Source organism: Gavialis gangeticus, unplaced genomic scaffold (genome assembly GCF_001723915.1).
Source record: "Gavialis gangeticus isolate Ggan-Ray unplaced genomic scaffold, GavGan_comp1, whole genome shotgun sequence".
Classification (NCBI taxonomy): Eukaryota; Metazoa; Chordata; order Crocodylia; family Gavialidae; genus Gavialis; species Gavialis gangeticus.
This window is the reverse complement of record NW_017729022.1, coordinates 118,407,514-118,417,423: the sequence shown is the minus strand read 5'-3', so window position 1 is coordinate 118,417,423 and position 9,910 is coordinate 118,407,514. Positions and strand designations below refer to the sequence as shown.

The following is a 9,910-nucleotide window of genomic DNA, read 5'->3' as shown; positions in this document are numbered from 1 at the left end:
GTAGGGGGCATGGGGGGGCAGGGGGCGAGCAGGCTGGAAGTCTGCCAGCCTACAAATGAAAACCCACCATCTCCCATGTTTTTCTCCTTTAAAGAAGAATCCATTTTTAAAGTTTGTGATCCATATTTAAAGTTTGTTCACAACCCTTTCATACATTCTTGTGACCCACTTTTGGGTCGCAACCCATGGGTTGAGAAATGCTGTTATAGTGCATTTGCTCTTGAACAGTGCTTGGCAGACCTGAGGAACAGGGATGGGTGGAGACAGATCTGGGGGGAATTACTCCCTTTTACAAAGAGGATGCAACAGTGCAAAAAGTATGGTCTCCGACTTTTCTCAGGACTAATGCCGTCTGCTGGCCTGCTTCAGCTTTGGCAGGAAAACTAAACAGATCTTTTTCACGTTAGCAGCTTGGTACAGCTGCATTTGGGCTGTGCAGTATGGAAGGGGAATATCTGAAGGCTAAACAGGCCAGTCCATCTCCCCATCTCCTCCAGCGAAAAAAAAAAGAAAGAAACAAATAGGCCTTTTATATTTTTGGCAAGTCATGTATATACCAAAGAGTGGTTCTAAATAGTTGCTGAATAACTAAAGAGGAATACGCCACTGTGACTGGGAAAGGGAGTGAGGGCAGGCTCTTGCAACCAGAGAGCAGGGAGAGACTAGGGTGAGTGAGGAGGAAGAAAAACAATGATAGGCTTCTGTAGGTAGGTGGATTTGGAAAAAAAGGATGTTATTATGTGAGGAGAGGGCTGCAGGACTAGCAAGTCTATGGATTTGGGGCAACGGGCATAGGGGCCTGAGACAAAGAGTAGGAACTAGACAAGTACTGGGATCAAGCCAGCAAATTGTAGCAGATGAAATGAGAAAAAGGCAGCGGCTCCCTGTTGCACTCCTATCCCAAAAGTATGTGCCAGTCTGTGGTTTCCTTTCCTATTTTTGGCAGGCATTTGCCTTCTATTGAAATAGAGTGCAGCCCATGCCAAGACCAGTCCAGAGTCCATGGAGGCTTCAAGGGAGATAAAACAGTCACCTCCAATGGCAGCCATTCCAATTATTCAATATTTTCACTGGTGAGTGTAGGTTTAGGCACACATTCCACCAGTAAGAGGGTAATGATAATGACATAGCTACAGATAGAAAATTCATTATATTCCCAGCTGCTACTAACATGCAAGTAAGCAGGATAATCACAACGACCAATGCAAATAACCCCAGAAGGCCAAATTACACAGCAGCAGGGCAAGTGCAATAGCTGAGCTGTTTGCAGCAGCTGTGTCAGAAAAAGGTGCTTTACCACTAAACCTTTCGCAAAAAAGAGTTAAGAACCAACTCCCGGCTGTCATGGCTACCAAATTCACTGCACCAACACCACTAGCACTTTAGGAAAAATAAAAGAGCAAAAAGGGCCTTCACCCTGTACAACATCTCAGTAACAAAGAGCTGAGTCGGTACAAATGGAGAATCTAAGCTAAACACTGATGGAAGTGGGGCTATTGACTCACTAAGCAGGTGCTCTTCCCCAAGTTGGGGTTATTGCCAACCAGGCTAAAATCTGAAGCCCATTCACTTTTCTTATGACTTTGTGTTCATTAGGTAAATAACCCTATTCTCACCATTTTAGGAACATATGGAAACACTCCTGGATTGGATAAGCAAGGGCTTTTTTGGCTATATCTTTTATTGGACAAACTATGTAGATGGGAAAGATGACAAGGCAGCAACCAGAAAGGTTTAACGTGAGTGTTAACAGATCAAGGCAAATCCTAGGTTAAAATCTACTGTTCACCTCGGCCAAGTAATTTGTTGGCAAACTACAATCTGCCTTGGGTCAACACTAATGTTATAGTTACCATCAGTAAGAAAACATCCTTTCCCAGAGTGGGCACAACCAGGAGCAGCCTTATTGATCGATACCCAGAGGGTTTTATATTTACATACTTGGTACAATCATTTGAAAACACAAAGGGTTAAATAAATGATATTCTCCCTCCTTCCCTAAAATTCATTCTGTGATTATAGCTGAGTGCAAGATGAGATGGGGTGCTATATTCCATCCCAGAACCGAAATGTAACTAAAAGAGCAAGGCTTTTGTATGTTAAGCCTCACGCTCTTGTCTTCCACGTGAAATAAACACACCCTTATCTGTCAGATTTCTTAGTCAGGAGAAATGTCGCCCATTTCCTTCTATCCTAGTTTTGTAGAAGTCCACATCCTAAATTGTTTCCTTCAATTTAGGGCTAGATCCTGCTGTCATTGGGGTGCATGGCAAAGCTAAGATGAGGGCGAGGGCGCTAGCTGTGCTAGTCTGAAGTCAGGCAGAAAGCAGGTCACCCTTACCTCTGCCTTCTTTAGAAAGAAAGAACAAAAAAGGCTTTATTATTTTTACCAGGGCTGTCTAGCTGGCAGCAGTTCCTGTATCAGCACCAGCAATGAAGGAGTTTATGCTATCACCATTATGATTTAACCACTTTAAACCACCAACTCATTTGAGGTGGTGCCCCTAACCTAAAGAGACTTGACTAGCAGCTATCACATACATAAAGTCCACACACCTCAACAGTGCTACTGAGTACATTATTACATATTCATCTTGTACCTAAATAAAAATGAACCATGAGAAGCTTTGTAAATTAAGCTGAGCAAAGTCCAGTTGTCGCCACTGCCGGAGAATGTTCATGCAGCATCTAGTGGTAGACTCAATCACTGACAGTCGAATATTATTTGCCTAAAGTTACACACAGCAAGTCAGTGGCAGTAGTAGGAATAGAACCCAGGGTTCTGGATAATTTTTCCAATGCTCCTTCTTTTGGGCAATACTGCTTAAAAAAAAGGTGGAGCTCAGGACAGTAGTTTTTCTTGTTTTGAGCCTCACCCCCAACTTCCTGAACACCATCCCTTAGTGCAGATGTATGAAAGCCAACCAGAAGACAGGAATCCTTGGGAGCACTGCACTTTGTTTACTTTAATTACAAATGATTATGTGGCAAAGGAATTATGGAGCAGCATGCAGTATAAACGCAAAGCAAACGATTCATGCAGAACAGCAACTGTTGCCAATTTCAGCACACACGGTTTGCACTTTGGACAACTCATCAGATTGCTGGGGCACTGTGAGCAGCAACTTCTCCTGTGTTTTTTATTTATTTATTTTTGCATATCACCACCTCCAGTTGCAAGAAAGCTTTGTAGATCAATTTTAACATGATACAGGTTACAAACCCATGTATGCGCGCTGGGCCCAGGTTTCTGACAATCTAGATGGTAGCAATAGGAAATACGGACCTTATAATCCCACTTTACGCTTGATGAGCAGATTGCAATTATTTTCCTTAAATGCAGGCTTCACAATATGGTTGGCTGTGTCTTACAGATCTAGACTGAATTACCGCAAGGTGCTTCCTCAAGGGCTACAACTGAACATAGAAATGACACACCACAGCAGACCAGTGGGCCTTTATGAGAACGCTTCAGAGGGAGTGAAAACCAAGTAAAGTACAGTAGGAATAAACCTGCCCATAGGAAATATTCTTCCTGATCCAGTCAGTCAGATACAGCTTATGCCATGAAGTCCTAAGATAAAAAATGATATATTCTTTATTTAGTAAAACTGTGGATGTTCTTATTCATATAAAGGCTTAATCTTTTCATGAATCCTGCTCAGCTTTGGGCACCAATGTCCTGAAGAGTGTTTTGACACTGACATTCATTTGCCTTAGTGTTTCTTTTTAGAGGAAGTGTGTTATACTGATCTAGCTTCTACTCTTGTGGTAATAAGTTGCTAAGTTTAAGCTTTAAAAAAACATTTTGTTCTTCGAATCTGGAACAGCTTGTATGAACCCACGGTCATTATCATAAACTGATATTTGTTACTTAAGCTCTCCATGTCCAGGAGATCTCAGGAAAGGTGCTGAGTTCAGAGTTTAATTTTGCCAGTTTTCACAGTATATTACAAAGCCCTTGTTCAGTGCTGATCCAGACTTTGCAGACAGGTGTAAAATTGATGTTTTTGTGTTTTGTCAGATTAAGTTAGTCTGGATTTATCAATTCAGATGTCTTGTAAACTTCTTTATTTGTCTTTCTCTTTCACCCTCCCAAAGCTTTCAATAGGCACATTATTAAATCAATGCTAATAAAATGTTTTTCTTTGCACATGTTGTATTACGCCGATGTAGTGAAACATTAAAAAGATGTGCATGTTTTATCTCTCATATTTTTTACTTAAAATGTGACTAATCACCTTGTGAAGCATATTTTAACAACAATATGGCTGTCTTAAACACCACTGTTATAAAGTAGCTGTTTCATTGTGGCTCCACAAGAACTTCATAGTAACAAGTGGCATAAAAATCAGATCCCATTAGAAACAGAGTCTCTGATCAGTTAAAGAATCTCTTCTGAACGTGGGCGGTATACAACCTCTGACACATAGTTGAGCAGTTTTGGATTCCATCAAGTAAAAGACAGTGATGCATGTGTATGTGAGCATGTGTGCACACATACACACAAACATAGTGTAGCTAGGTTATTACTATGTATTACTCAGCATAGTTTAAGTTTTCTTTCACAAATGCTCAAACAAAATCATCACAACTCTACCCCACACACAATTTGCAAAGTATTTTGGCTTCCTTCGGAATGAAATTGATCAGGAAAAGTTAGTTACAAGAGAGAAGATGGAATCAGTTGTAAGGTTCTGACTTCACAGAGCCAGAGTTGTGGGGTCACCAGATTTCTGAAGATGACCGACACAAAGAAAATATAGTCAAAGAAGGGTGGAAAAAGACAACGTGTTTGAAAAAAAGAGCTATTGAAAAGACCCCACACTGGTGAATCAGTTCACAATGCATTTATTTAGCTTTTCCATGTTACAAAAGCCACTGTGGCTGCTGTTATTCCAACTTCTGGTCTTCATGCTAACCCACACCTATTCAGGCCTGCTCATTCTTCCCTTTATCTTTCAGGGTGCAGGGAAAGGTTTCTGGCAGGAAGATCTCTTGTTGCTTCACGAAACCTAGAGAAATAAGCCAGAGAACATGTCAGTCTCCTTCACGAGGACAGAGAAAGTGGAAGTTTCAAACACACATCACAAAAGGCACGACTTCAATTGGCAACTAACTGGCCCCCTTGGTGGCAGTCTCAGCAGACACACCAAGGACCAATTGGACCATGGAGACCAAGCTCCTCTGTTGACCTCAGGGAAGGTCCCTCCAGGTTCAGTGGAAGCTGTATGCTCTGAAGAAGTTTATTGGCATCTATGGGTTACCTGACTTGTGGACAGAGGGCTTCAATCTCTGTGACTGCTGATCCAGCACCTTTCACCACCATTATCTTCCTGTGAAAACATTTCATATGGAGGAAAATTCGTATATAAGTCTGCCAGAATCAAAATTGCAACCTCTTTCTTTCCAGTCCGCCCATTGGCAAAGCCTCAGAATGTGCCACTTGGAAGACAAACATTTCTGGCATTCAAGAAAGGACTAGGCTTCTCACAACAGACTGCATTTGGACTACTCCTCCCAGAAGCTGCCTCAAAAATGGGTGAGGAATTAGAATGTAAGTGTTTTTTCTGCCATCAGCATGTTTGTCGGATGAACGGGACAGTATTGTTATCCTCTCTTTTCTAAGAGAACTCAAGCCACTCATCACAATTTTCTTTCTAAAACACCTTAAGTATTTTTCAAGTTCTGTGCAAAACACACAACAACACTGCAAGGCTCATACCTGTAGGAGAGCCCAAAGGCTAAATGACACGTAGTGCTCCACACAACAACAGTAAGGAAGAAGAATTGCCTATCACCACACAGGCAAACCGCATCTTTATAGCAACGGCCCAGGAAACCTTTACAGTTTACCAAGAGGCAAAGGTGCCTTCCTCTTCCCCTATCAACACCCCCATCCAATGTTCCTGGACCCTAGTCCATCACAGTTCTTAAGGCAGTGAGAAGTCAAACCAGTATGCACATATTCCAGCACTGCCTCACTCACCTGTTAGCTTGAGGTTTCCATTTTCAGGCTTAGGAGAGTCCTTGTTTTATTTACCTATGTAATAATACACTTCTATAGCTCCTTCTCTTCAAAAACCTGAGTGCTCTGCAGACATCAGTGAATTAAACCCCATATGCTGAGCTCCCTCTATGCATTTGATGTTAGTGGGGAAAGCCTGCTTTAAAAAGCCCAAAAGTAATACCAAGTGCGTTGTAAAGGTCTACCCCCTGTGCTACCAGCCATGCTGGGGTGGGCCCTGTCCTACTTTCTCACCACAAATTTCACCCCTTGAATAAAAAATCTTTGTTGAAATCAATGCATTCCCCTGAGAAGTTTTGGTTTTGAGAAATTCACATTTTTAGATTAAAATAATTTAATTAGAAGAATCTTCTCTAAATGCTAACCTGCTCTTTATGATACTATAAAAAGGCATGTGCGTCACATGTCAGCTGGTCCCATTCTGTCCCAAGTGACAAAACTGAGGTCCATATCTAGCACAGCCACCTGTAACTTATTACCCTCACCAGGACTGTCCAAATGGAGCCACATGTGGCCCATGAGGGATTAAATTGAGCTCCCCAGACTCCTGCCCAGCTGCTGTTCCCTCATTTCTCCATCTGCAGAAGCCAATGTCCCTGCATTTCTCCCCCTTCCTCCAGCTGCCATTTCCTGCCTTCACCCCAGGAGGTGGGTCAATGTGGCAAGCAGCAGAGGGAGCTGAGGGTGAGCACTGGGCAGAACAATTACACCCCACGCCAGGGGTGGGCAAAATGCGGCCCGTGAGCCAGATGCAGCCCGCCAGGCCACTCTATCTGGCCCACAGGGCTGCTAAAAATTTAGAAAATTAATATTTATCTGCTTCTGACTGCATGTCATGTGCCAAAACTCTGTAAGCGGCCCTCCACCCGAAATAAGTGCCTGCCCATGCCCTACACTGTGCAGTGAGAGTGCCTGTAAGGGCACACCTTGTAGAAGGGTGGGAGAACATCCACACAGGCCTCTGGCCGGTGGATAGAATAGCATGGTCCCTGGGCACTTAGAAGTTGGACAGCCCTGCCCTATATCAACTCAGACATAACATTCCTGTGTAAATGGCCAGTTCCTATACCTGGACAAAAATATGCAGGGATACAGTAAAACTAAAATTAAGAACACTGATCTTCAGAAAGCAGACACCACTCAGTGACAGTTATTAATGCTCTACAAGTTCATAAATAACCACTTTTGTAGAGGACAGCAAACAGCATTTGCCCATCCCATCATGCCATCAAGAATGATATCATATGCAGACTGAATGCTTGACTTGGGACATGTGATCTAATTCTTTTGCCTTTGCAGAATTAATGTAAAGGTTGATGGCTTTGGGGGCATCTAACAGACTGGAGCAAAACATTAGGTAAAGTATTTCAACGTATTTTAAACCCCTAGTATAGACTGGAAAAACTAGTTTAGTAAGCATTCATATCCATACAACCTGCTCAATTTACATTATTTTTTCAAAAATAACACTTGGATATGTCACCTTTATAGAGCACAGACTTTTTGTCCTAATCCTGGGAAGCCAGTTCTCATTATGGGCTGGCAGGCCTTGCCTAGGCTACTTGTAAAGCCTGATCTCTCCCCTCCCCCCAACAGATTTCAACCCTAAACACTGCAGGGCTTTCTGGAGCCAACTGTTCTTTTAATAAGATGTGTGGCACAAGCCCACCAGGATGCTTTAAAAGGCCAGCCATAAAGGATGCAGTTATTTAAGGCAGGCAAAAGTGACAATTCCTACTCCTTATAGGTTTCCTCTCCTGCTCTTTCCTCCAACTAACCACAGGGCCTGCTGTCCCAAGCACATCAATAAATACCAGGTCAGGATTAAACTGTGGGTGCAACTAGTGCCTTATTGCACAGGCACTAAAAAGGTTGCTTGTCACAAATGTAACTCCCCCCACGCTCCCCCATCCCAACCATGCTTCCTACAAAAAAGTAAAAAAAAGGCACGGAATGGACTATGAAGGAATGAAACTTTAACCCTCTAGCTAATACTCCCACCCCACTGGGCATTTTACTTTTAGAAATAATGCTGAAGCATGGAAAACTTCTGTGTACCCTAGTAAAAAAAAAAAAAAAAGAGCAAAATTATTTGTTTTAGTGATGCAGTGATGGAAACACCACTGCCAAACAGAGGCAAGGGAGGAAACCCACTAATATCTTTTAACAAACCCTCTCCTAAGCAAACACTTAGTGTGCTAATCTAGCTCCACCTAGATCCTATCACTGATACACTTGGGCAACTCTTGCATTATTCATCATGCTGTTGGAGAGTTTAGGTTTGTTGCAGTGTCAGAAATTGTTCCCAGTTCCTCTCCTTGACCCCACACAGCCCTCACATGCTTACCCTGATATCAGAGAACAAGAGAAATGGAGAAGTACCCTGACAGTACCCTGCCTCAGCAGTGTAAATGCTCCTCTTTGTCCTAGCCTAATCCACTCTCCAGCTCTCTTCCCCAGGGTCCTAGCCTGCTGAAGCCCACACCTCTTGATTTATGCATTCCTCTTCCCCCACTTGGGGTCCATGAAAAGGAACGTGCTGTTCTCCCTTGGATACCTTTACCAGGAGGGCTGAACTGAACAGATAAAAGCTCTGCTTCTGTTGCATCTCAGAAGCCTTTGCTGAGCAACCAAAGGTTCATCTCAAATGGCTTTGTAAAACCAAGGCCCACATTTTTATACCCTCCCTTCCCAAGCACTGCCAAAGAGAAAAGATTCCTGGAGATGCTCTGTAAAGCAGACGTGTTCTCGAGCTGGGAAGTGACTGTTCTGTCCAGACAGATCTGCCCTCCTCACACCTCTCAGGTCTCCTGTTCCACTCACTCTCACAGAGGAAGAACCTGTCATCTTACCAGGGTAAAACATGGCCAAAAGACCCTCTATCACAATCAGAAGGAATTATGCAGGTTTCCACAACAGCTCCTGCCCCAGGTCCACTGCAGTGCTCACTCAGCTCTCCTGTTCCAACTCATGGCCAAGGGTGGTGAAGGGATGGTCTTGCAACAGACAGGAGGAAATCCTAGAGGATCACAAAGAGCCATTTTACTGGTCTTGACCACACCTCTGTTCACATCAATACCCCTACTTTTGACTGTTCTTTCTTGAAATGTCTCAACCTGCTGTCTAACACAATGGTCTGACCATGGGTTTAAGAACCTCCACTGACCAGATCTCTTTTCAAATTCCTACTCAAAGTACCTTTCCCAGTTTGCACCTCTAGAATGACCAAGGCTCACTTCCCACAGGAGAGCTCTCTGTTGATTTCAAGTAGAGACTGCTCAGAGAAGGCACGCAAGCATTGAGTAACCAAAAAATATTTAGCAGCAGAGTGAACTAGGAATACTTACCAAGTAAAAAAAAAAAAGCTACAGCTATGATCTGTGTATACATATATATTATGTCAGGCATCAGTTATATTGTCTGGGATCAGAAGGGTTAATCTCAAAACCATCTCTTTTGGCCTTCAAGACTTTCTGGCAAGACTATCCTTTCCCCTCCTTGCCCCTCTCTCCCATTCTTATTCCTGTCTGGTAGTAAAATTTTTTGGGCGTCAACATTTTAAGACACTATTGGAAGGATTCCAGCTATGTGTCCAGTGCAGTTAATAAAGTTCTGGTCTTCAATGCTTAGAACATTCAGAGTTTTCAAGTTACTGAAAGAAATGCCATCAAGTTGAATATTATAGGGTTATGATATATCTGGGCTTTCCCAGATATATCCTCCAATATCTGTCCAGGTGGTTTTTTGAAATCCGAATGAGCATCCAGGATTTTGCTCTGCTCCACTGGTGGGAGCAGGGGGAGGGCGAATGGAGGCAGCGGATGCACATGCGTCTGCATGTGCACATGCATGCCTAGCAGGCAGCCATGTCGAGTGGTGGAA

At 43.1% G+C, this 9,910-nt stretch overlaps 1 protein-coding gene across 2 annotated transcripts in view; it reads right to left on the bottom strand.

Moving 5' to 3' along the window:
• Positions 1-4,835: 4,835 nt before the first annotated feature.
• The window catches only part of RIMKLB (ribosomal modification protein rimK like family member B), a 107,412-nt gene continuing 102,337 nt past the window's right edge, over positions 4,836-9,910 (bottom strand). For both annotated transcript variants that reach the window (XM_019516057.1, XM_019516058.1), the window contains 3 exons: positions 8,881-9,047; positions 5,268-5,336; positions 4,836-5,015 (listed from right to left, as the gene is read on the bottom strand). The gene's annotated coding sequence lies outside the window, so the exon portion shown is untranslated. The remainder of the gene's footprint in view (positions 5,016-5,267; positions 5,337-8,880; positions 9,048-9,910) is intronic.